The following is a 10,422-nucleotide window of genomic DNA, read 5'->3' as shown; positions in this document are numbered from 1 at the left end:
TTGTAAGCTTCTTCGCTAGGCAGTTAGCGGGGACACACTGTGGGTGGTCATTTTGAGTTTTTATTGTGCATTGAATTGTCACTTGTCCGTCGTTATAAACTATGGATCAGGTTGAGGCTTTTAATGGTTAAATGTTTTGTAGATGTGTTAAGAGCAGTTATGATCTTGCCTCGAGAGTCACCTTTAAATGTGATCGGCACTTTTAGAAATTTAAAATTTGTTTGAGGTTGGTGTGTTAGAGCCTTGTCTAAACTCGTCTCCATTTTTAATGGCGACTATCACTGGTTTGTCCGGTGAGCAGCAAACAGACTTGTTCTTGTTTCAAGTTCAGTGGAAGGAAAAAGTGTGCTTTGAGCCTGGTTGTGAAATGACCGTTCTGGTGGAGGAGTTGGCCCACATTTTGTTTGAATCCCTTAGGAGTGTGGTAGTGGACCATGCTGGGGTTGTTGTGGGTGTGACTCCATGTTTTGTTTATTTGATGAGGAGAATCCTGAACACTTGGTTAAGCGGTGATGTGACCTTTTGGTGTTGTGGAGATATCGGCTCACTTTTGGTTTGACACTCTTTTGGTGTTGCTGGCTGTGAGACAGCAGTAACTTTGAGTATGGTACTGGACCATGCTAAGAGTGATCATGTTGTGGGTATCGATCTCCATATTCTCGGTCACGTTTGCTTACCTGACTTGTGTAGCAACGTTTTGTGGTAGTGGACCACTTGTTGCTGTGACCTTTTGTGTGGGGTAACACCAGTTCAGATCTGGTTGGATTGCTGGTTATTGCTTTGTGGAGTGGTAACTGGGTGAATCCATTTTGATTTGGCTGTGAACCTGTGGTAGGTCACTTGTGTGTCAGGTCTGTGTTCATAAGTGGTTTTCTCTTCTTGGTATCTTGAGGGTATTGAAGCAGTAAGGACATGTCCTGTTTCAGCTGCTGTACCATTCTTTGCCAGTCTTCCTAACCAGTGACCAGACATGATGGGCACAGCAACTTATGGCTGTGGGACGTGGCGGCTGACGATGTGACGGCTGTCATCCTGAACACTAAATTTTGGTAACGTACTACCAGCCCAAACATTTTTTAAATTCATGTTTGTTTTGAGTTTTTAAAGGTTCCCCTTTGGGGCCCTTTTCTTAAGGGTGGGGGTGTTACGGCCCTGGGCCTTAATGGCTGGGTTGCAGGTGTCTTGTCTGTCTTTGTGCTCCTCCCCTTTACAGGTGCTGCTGATTTTATTCATTTGGAGCACAGAGCATTTAAACCTGGCTGTCTCCACCTTCTGGGTCGCCTTCAGCGTCCACTCTTCCTTGATGCTTGCGGTGTTTTGTTGCCAGGCCTCAGCTCCCCTCCTTTTGCACATTTGAGTTTGTTCTTGTTTTTGCACTTCAACAACTCCATATGCACTCATACATCACATCCAAACATTTGCATTACACCACTGATACTGACATCCTCAATCCATTGTTGTTTGAGTTAATAAATATTCCTTTTTTATGCACTTTAATCCCTGCATGGTCTCCCGTTATTGTTATGAACTTGAGCCAGTCGTAACAGAAGGGTTTGAAGGTAAAATATTCCAGACTGTAAAAGGAAAGAAGTTTTACTGTAAACTTGCTCGTTAGAAACGTCCCTATCTCCTCTTTCCTGTGAATTTGCTGTGGCAGCAAAACAATTGAACCATTTGGGAATCGACTGCTGTGTAGATGCCTGACAAGATCCAGACACAAACTGAGGGACTTTTATCTAATACCCCTGCTGGTTTCAAACATCACAACACAAGAAGCGACTCGGGGCGCACCAGCAGCCATGATTAGCATCCTGTCAGCGCTCTCACAGGAGACAAATACCCCACTGTGGAAGTGACATTTCACAAAGAAGGAAAATCTCTTCCTCCTACCAGCCTGCCACCCAGAGGAAAACACACTGTCACACTTCCTGATATCCACCCATTGTTCCTATAAGGTAAGAGCTTTGCTCTGCATCACCCACACACATTATGCATTCCAATTACAACAGACAACGCGGAGCAAATTTTAATTTGATCAAAGACTTTTCTCAAAATGAAGCGGAAATATGACGCCCATTTTCAGCCTTTCAGACACGACCGCCAGTTGGAAAAAGGAAGTTATGGAAAACAGATTTGTTTACTTTAAATCAAAGTTGCAGCTTGAAGCCTGACCGATTTGGTATATTTTTATCTGCAGACAAATTCAAACGCAGCATGTGGTTGTCGTTTCCATTTCAGACCATGGTTTAGTAAAGCCAGTCGGTTGGCAGGGATTTTTTTTTAACAAGTACCAGGAGAGGAGAGGAGAGCAGGCTGGCTCAGAACCTGAATGTTCATTTGACACCAAACTGTCACAATCTGACAACGGGTGACATTTAGCCTTTTCAGATGCTGCAGTTCCATCAGTAACCAGAGCTGTGCAGAGTCATATTTAATATATATATTAGTGCTGTTAATCCATTTAAACATGTAATCAGATTAATCACAGGCTGTGAATAATCACGATTAATCTGACTCTAGTGCTATGATTAATCATGATTAATCAAACCACTTTGTGATTAATCATGATTAATCAAACCACACTGCAAAAACACTAAATCCTGTAGTATCTCTTGAAATAAGACAAAACTAACTTAAAATAAACTTTTTTTAGCAAGAAACAAAGACTTGTTTTAAGTAAGTAATTCCTTAATATTGATGAAAAAGTTCTTGTTCCATTTGCAGATTATTTAACTTATAAAAAGATATTTTAACCATGTTATCATAAAAAAAACTTGCTATCATCCTCCAACCTTTTCTTTGGTCTTTTTCACCAGTAGTAAAATCTAGTCACATGACTCGTGTAAAAAAAAGTATTAGTTGCAGTTTTTACAAAATAGAATAATTTCAATACAGCTGAAAAACAACTTGATCCTAGCGCAAAAACTTTTATCAAGAAACATGTTTTGTTTTTCAAATTAGTGTTTGAATTTACTCCCTGTCACCTCCCATTCGGCTCCTCCAGACTAGCGGCAGCAGCAACTGTGTGTCTGCTGAGCTCGGTCCAACCAACAAGATTTGTTGCCACAAAAGACACGTGATTACAGATTTAACCAATTATAACTAGCTTTGACCTTTGAAAGGACAAGTTCAAATGCATTCTTTAGAAGCTCATTAAAAGCTGCAGGTGAATGTATCCGTATGTTTAAACTAGTGTGTATAATTTGACCTTCTGGAAATGAGAGAAAATTCACCGTAAATTAAAAAACTGTGCACCCAATTATTTTTAAACGTCAGTGCACATGTACTGTACATTGTCTAATCAGTCCACTCTGGAAAAATGAGGGTCCAAATACAAAAGTAAAACGGCAGATTTAATTTGACATTCATGCTTTGTTCACGCAAACACATTTCTGACCTTTACTCTGTCATTCACGTTATTCGAGAAGCTTTCCTGATGAATTCACAGGTTAATGAGCTGCTGCAAACTCTGATTAAACAACAGGCTCTCTGTTTAAGTAGCATTAACCCTTCCAGCTGTTTGTCACATACTGTCATCATTTTTTATATTTAGGTAGTGGAGCAGTGACGCAGCAGGAGCCTGTGAGTTTTCTATATATTCTTGTTCATCTTATTTTGCTCCTCCAAAATGGGCACGCACACATACACCCCTACACACACACACACACCTACACGTTCAGGTATATTTATTATAAGAACCTCATCAAAAGTTTCTTCTATTCTGGAAAGGAAAACAGAGGCGAAGCATTTTGTTTTGGCAATCTGAAGTACAAGTGTAGGCCTTTTCAAATGAAGCAGACCGTGGAAAGATTTAGTCATTCACTCAACCAGAGATGATTGAAGTTTTGTAAAGCTCAGCACTATTTGCAGTTCATGGAATTGGCTTTGTAAGCCTTTCCTAGGTCTGCTCCTCCCAACAAAACATTCACACACAATATTTATTCCTCCTGTTTCCAAAGTAAACCCAACGGCCTCCAACATTCTAACATCATTTTTGTGTCAGTTTGAACTAGGCTTGCAGAGTACAGCAAAATATTCAGATTTATGCAAATTATTTCACATTGTTCACACACATTATAACGGTCTGTCTGTCATTTTTCATTTCAAACAAAAAAAAAACAAACTGCTTGAAAATACACGGACCCGTAACCTTTCTTGTCTTATCCAGTTTCCACGCCGGTGTTTTTTCTTTTTAAGCAGTTATGAGGCAAAGTGAAGAAACTTAGCAAGTTACTCAACAGGTTGTTGCTAGGTAACCAGAGAATGAGTGAGTTGCTAGGTAACCAGAGAATGAGTGAGTTGATACCACCAACCTTGCTTAGCTAGCTGGTTGGTGGCGGCTAAAGTCTTCGCTCTGCCTACATCCCCCAGAATGCTGTGCGGTTCTGACTCAAAGTACATTGAATATTCTTTCAGATATATTATCTATTGATATTGATCACATGTCTAACATGATATTTATTGTTATTGATTTATAGTCCAGCCCTACCCAACATTAGCATCTTAAACCCTTTTGAAGCAGCAGTTGGGTTTCCCATGGATACAGGTATCCATGGGAACTATATCAGTTAATAAAATTTCATTACACCTGCATCAAGCTTTTGTGATAAATGTTGCAGGATCTTTTAACTCAGTGAAAATATGTGAATACATATTTCTGTTTGTATAAAATCGAGAACAAAGGAATGCTAAATGGTTGAAGCCGTCCACCTCCATCTTGTTGCTCCACTCATAGCCTGCAGCTAAAGCTGTGCAGGTTCATGAGGATGCCAGAGTTTCTGGTTTGTCTGTTTAACTTGTTACCAGATTGTCAGATTTATTTATTCTTTACAAGAATCAGCTAAATGTTGTGGCAGAGTAGATAACGGGAAAAGTTAACCATGCCAAAGGTTAGCATGCTAATGAGCTAGCGTATAGCATTTCTTTAAGTGTTTTCACTTAAACAACTACATTGTCTTGTTGGGCTTGTCTCAGTCTCTCAGTTGAGTGGTTGTGACACAATTTCTCAGTCTTGATCCAGATATTTTACTTAAAATAATCTTTCTAAAGGTCTTTCAACGTATTTTAGCTTTAGTCGTCATTGTGCTCTATATAAATGGCAGCAACACCCAAGAGAAAAAAATACTTTAATATATTTCAAATATACTTACATTTGTGTAAGTACACTTTAAGTATACTAAGTATTAAGTGTACTACCTATAAATATATACGAAGTATACTAAAAGTATGCTTGTACCAATTTTGACATTATAACTTTAATATAATTGTAACCAGCGGATGAACCAGCTTAATCCTCTGGTAGACACAACATTACTGATAGTGGAAATTACTAAGAATTATATAAATAAAATGGCACATCTGGGGGGGATTAGCGTACAGTCAGACCTCCTTCCCCTTCTTGCAATACACTCTCCGTCCGACCGACCGACCCCCTGACCCCCAGCACTCAACGGTACCCCAGGCATCCGGTCCCAGTCATCATCCGTTCTGATGATGTCACATACACAGCGAGTCCACAACATCTTAAAATTGTAAGTCTTACTTTTTTCTGTACCCTTTAAAATACAAGTCCTTTCTCTGTTTAATTTCTGTAAAGTGCGGTGGATGGGATGTTCTGTCGTTGATCCTCACTGAGAAATGTCAGTTTGTCTGCAGAAATACTGGAATACTCTAACCTTGTATTAAAACAACACTTTGTCCTTGGTGAAATATTTTTCACATTTCCTCTAGTGTTCCTGTTGCTTTATTGTGCTAATTTTCATCTGCATGTTGTCTGTAAACTTTGAATGTATTGACAATTTGTGCAATTCTGTGATAGTATATTGGCAATGTACTCTTGAAAAATGTGGGTAAGACTTTATTTGATGGGGCGAATAAGACTGACATGATGCTGTCATAAACATGACACCTGTTAGGAACAAACTAACAGGTGTCATGAAATGTCATTCGGTAAATAATGACACTTTTAATAAGTTGCTTTTAAAGTTGGATTAGAAATCCATTAACAGTGCCAACTTTGCATTATTTTGTAAATAATGACACTCTAATGCAAAGTCGGCCCTTTTAATGGACTTTTAATGTAACTTTGACGGTTGTCATGAAGTGCATTTTGGTAAATAATGACACTTTTAATACAGACATTCATAAAGACTCCTTCATGTTCATGACAGTGTCATGTCAGTCTTATACACACCCATCAAATAAAGTGTTACCAAAATGGTAATATATTGAAAGCACAATGTAAATAATTTACATTAATCCATTAAAGTGTGTTGTAATGGATCCTTCTGTGTTCTGGTAGCCTGGTGAGTTTGCAGTACTGTAGTGTGTATGAAGCATGTAATGCACAAAGTGGCAAAGCAGAATAATTAAAGACATTAAGTAACTAAAAAGTTACTTCAGTAGCCATTATAATAAATCAAAAGTGTAATTGTAGCATACTGTAATCACACTACTAATATATAAAATATGTAATGCCAATATACTTAAAGTATATTTTAAATGTAATTCAATCACAAAAATAGTACACTCAAAATACAGTAATCAAACACGTTTACATTATATAAAAAGCAATATATTTAAAATATACTAAGTGTAACTTAAGTTGTTCCAAAAAAATACATGAAAGTACACTTGGCACACTTTAAATTGTGCTTTAATACAATTTAAATACTATTAAAGTACACTAAGCACAAAATTAGTTGTTCCAAACTGTCACACTTTAAGTTAACTAATCCTAAGTGAATTTGAAGTATACTCATGATTAGACTCACTTAAAGTACGCTTAACTATACTAAAATTTTACATACTTAATATATTTATTTTTCACCAGGGCAAGGTGAGAATGAACGGGGTCAAACCATTTGCAGATTATTAAATTTGTCACGTCCTCTCTTTGCCTGATCCTCGTCATTCGATAAACTGCCATTCCTGTTTCCTAGAAAAGCACAAAGAAACCAAGGTTGGCATAAAAATTAAAAAGGTTCATTGTGAGTGAGATTGAAAACTCACAAAAAGCAAAAATGTTTTACAGGCCCAGAGAAAATAAAAAACAATTTACCGTTTTATATCTAGATGAAAAGTTATAGAAATGCTGGAATAGCTGAAATCTCACCTGAGTTTAACTATGCAGTCAGGAAAAGGATGTGAACGGAAGAACCTGAATATACAATATGCAATGATATACAATCATTAGGCTACAAAATTTTATCAATGTTACAATAAATATGCAATTGCACATTTTGAAATTGATATGTGATTAGTGTAGCAAGCTGAATGTAGCTGTATATAACCGCTGAACAATGTGTAGTCCTACATTCACACGTACGGTATGTACACATATTAATAACTAATAGATTTAATATATGGTAAAAAGCAACCTAATGTAACCATGGTTTCTCCTTAAACTAAAAGGGACAGTATAATTTAAAATCAATATTTTTTCTCTTTACATCATGTTATAAAGTTATTTCCTCATCAAAAACAAACCTGGAATGTTGCTTTGATTCTTTCTGATGTTTGAGAAATCCTTTAATCTCCATGGCAACCATTCAGCTGTCAAAACACCTGGGAGGACCTAGCCCTGCCTTCAAGAACGCAGCCCCTCCCTCGCTCAGCTCCTTCAGACTAGCCAGCAGCAATTAGCAAACACTGGAGCTCTACTGAGCTCCTTATAGGAGCAACGTCTTAGAGAAAAGAGGAGCCATGTTGTGATGAAGTCCTGAAGTTTCAGAAAGAGCAGGATCTTTTAATAACTACAAAGTTAAATTTCTTATAAGTCATATTTGATGCATATAGCATTTTTATAACAACTGAAGGTGAAACAGTTAATTGTGCTCTAAAATGGCAAAATGTGCCTGGAAAATACATAATGCTGCTCTTGTAATAGAGAAATATTGATGTGATGACTTCCTGAAGATGGAGACAGACACAATTTCAAGGTGTTAATTGAACAGTGAGTTTTCTTTGAAGTTATGTTGTGCTATGAAATGGCACTGTGAATATAGATATAAAACACTGTATATATATATATACAGTGTTTTCATGAGAACTGAAGGTAACATAATTACTTGATTGTGCTATAAAACGGCACCATGTGGCTGGAAAACACATAATACTGCTGCTTTAATGAACTTGTTTCCTGTATGTGCTTCTGAACTGAATTACATTATTAATTTCTTTGTTTATTGTGTGTATTCGTGGTTGTGTGTATTCATGGTTGTGTGTATTCGTGGTTGTGTGTATTCGTGGTTGTGTGTATTCGTGGTTGTGTGTATTCGTGGTTGTGTGTATTCGTGGTTGTGTGTATTCATGGTTGTGTGTATTCGTGGTTGTGTGTATTCGTGGTTGTGTGTATTCGTGGTTGTGTGTATTCATGGTTGTGTGTATTCATGGTTGTGTGTATTCATGGTTGTGTGTATTCGTGGTTGTGTGTATTCGTGGTTGTGTGTATTCGTGGTTGTGTGTATTCGTGGTTGTGTGTATTCGTGGTTGTGTGTATTCGTGGTTGTGTGTATTCATGGTTGTGTGTATTCGTGGTTGTGTGTATTCGTGGTTGTGTGTATTCGTGGTTGTGTGTATTCATGGTTGTGTGTATTCATGGTTGTGTGTATTCATGGTTGTGTGTATTCGTGGTTGTTTGCCATGGGATATGTTCGTGACCAGCCAGAGACATGCAGGCCTGTCAAAAACTTTGCTCTAATTGAGATGCAGATAATTACGTTCAGGCTTTTAAATCTGCACCTTACACAGCAGAGGTCAATGTAAAGTTTAATTACATACCAATCAATCAAATATGTTCTTCACTCTGAAATTGCATATTTTTAATTACATCTCTAATCATTTATCCATGAATGTTCATCTTGTATTTCATACTACAGTCATCTGTTTTTAAAGTGTTTAATAATGTGCAGCAGAATCCCCTGTGAGCCAGGCAGGCACTCCTGCATAAATCTGTGTGTTTTACAGAGGAAGAAGCTTTTATATTCCCCAACACAAATCCATGACAACTATCATCTTTGTTGAAACACAAATAGTCAGTCTGATTTGAAGACAATCATTTCATCTGCCCCATTCTGTTACACTGATTTTGGATTGTTTCACACTCACAACTGACTTGACGATAATAAGATTCGGTAATTTCATAATTACTTGACCTTCTTTAAATTTGACCCTTTGAAAAGATTTTGGGGAAATTTCGCCGTCTCGTGTTTGTGATGTGTTTGTGTGATCAGGAAACTCTGACTCTGCAGACGTTTGTTTTAAATGTATCTGGAGAGCAGATGCACCTCAAGTAATTCTGATGTGGGAAGAATTTAATTTTGAATAAGCTGTAAATATTTCTGAGCATCTACACTTCCACATAATCAGATTTTGGATTATGAAGTTACAGAATGCTGCAACACGCAACAGCTCCACCAAAAATGTCTGAACTTTATGTGGGTTTGAACAAATGCAGTTTATTTAGTTTTAAACTAAAAAGCTAAAAGAAATGTTGATTTAAGTGTTGCTGAGGAGCCACCATTAGTGCATGAATTACACCGATATTTGCTGTAGCGTCGACTTTCTACCGTTTCGCTGCTCAGGGTGGCAGCATGTTGGAGTAGCTCTGTACTTTCACTGAGATCTTTTCTCTTTTTTTTTAAACTTTCATTCCTGCATTTTTGTTGGAAAATAGCTTTTTGGGGAACCGTAATTTAATTTCCCGTTGGGATAAATAAAGTATTTTTGAATTTCAATTATGCAACGTCTGACATTAAACAGCAACATAAAGTTATTCCGGTGACGTAAAAAAACCCTCAATTTCGCAATTTTTTCTTTTCGTAATTTCAATTTGTACAACTTTATGGTCAATGCAAATGCAACGTGACAGCAGGGAGTTATGTTGCACCATTAGCAAAACTGTCTCACTAAAAGGTCCTGAAGTTTTAGTTGGCATCCTTCCTAAGTCAAAGTTTGTGTTTTCTACCTTTTATTGTTGCTTTTAGTTAACGCTGCGTTCCGTTTAGGAAAGGCTCCGTTCACAGTGCAGCCTCACGTGACCCAATTCATGTTTTTTGTGAAATTTGATTTTTTTTTTTTTTCGTGGTCGTTCACATTTCCAAATCTATGCGACTTGTATGTGTTCTCCAGTGTGAACTGCAAACGACCTGAAAGTGTCCCGCATGCCAGTAGGGGGCGCAATAACGTCACACCCAGAGCGTGTTAAAAAAGAAGAAGTGCTCAGTGTTTGCGGAAGTAAACATGGGAGCTAATGGAGGAGCGTTTCTGACATTTTAAAGCTAGCACGTTAACAACTTAATCCGCATTACCGTCCTTTATGGTTGTTGTTTTTCTTCCCGTTTGCGCAGGATGCAGAGTAGTGACGTTTGTCGAGTATCGATGACGTTCAGGTCGGATGAATGCAGCCTGGCGGTCAGACTC

Source organism: Xiphophorus maculatus, chromosome 12 (genome assembly GCF_002775205.1).
Source record: "Xiphophorus maculatus strain JP 163 A chromosome 12, X_maculatus-5.0-male, whole genome shotgun sequence".
NCBI classification, from domain to species: Eukaryota; Metazoa; Chordata; class Actinopteri; order Cyprinodontiformes; family Poeciliidae; genus Xiphophorus; species Xiphophorus maculatus.
Note: the sequence above shows the minus strand (reverse complement) of the source record.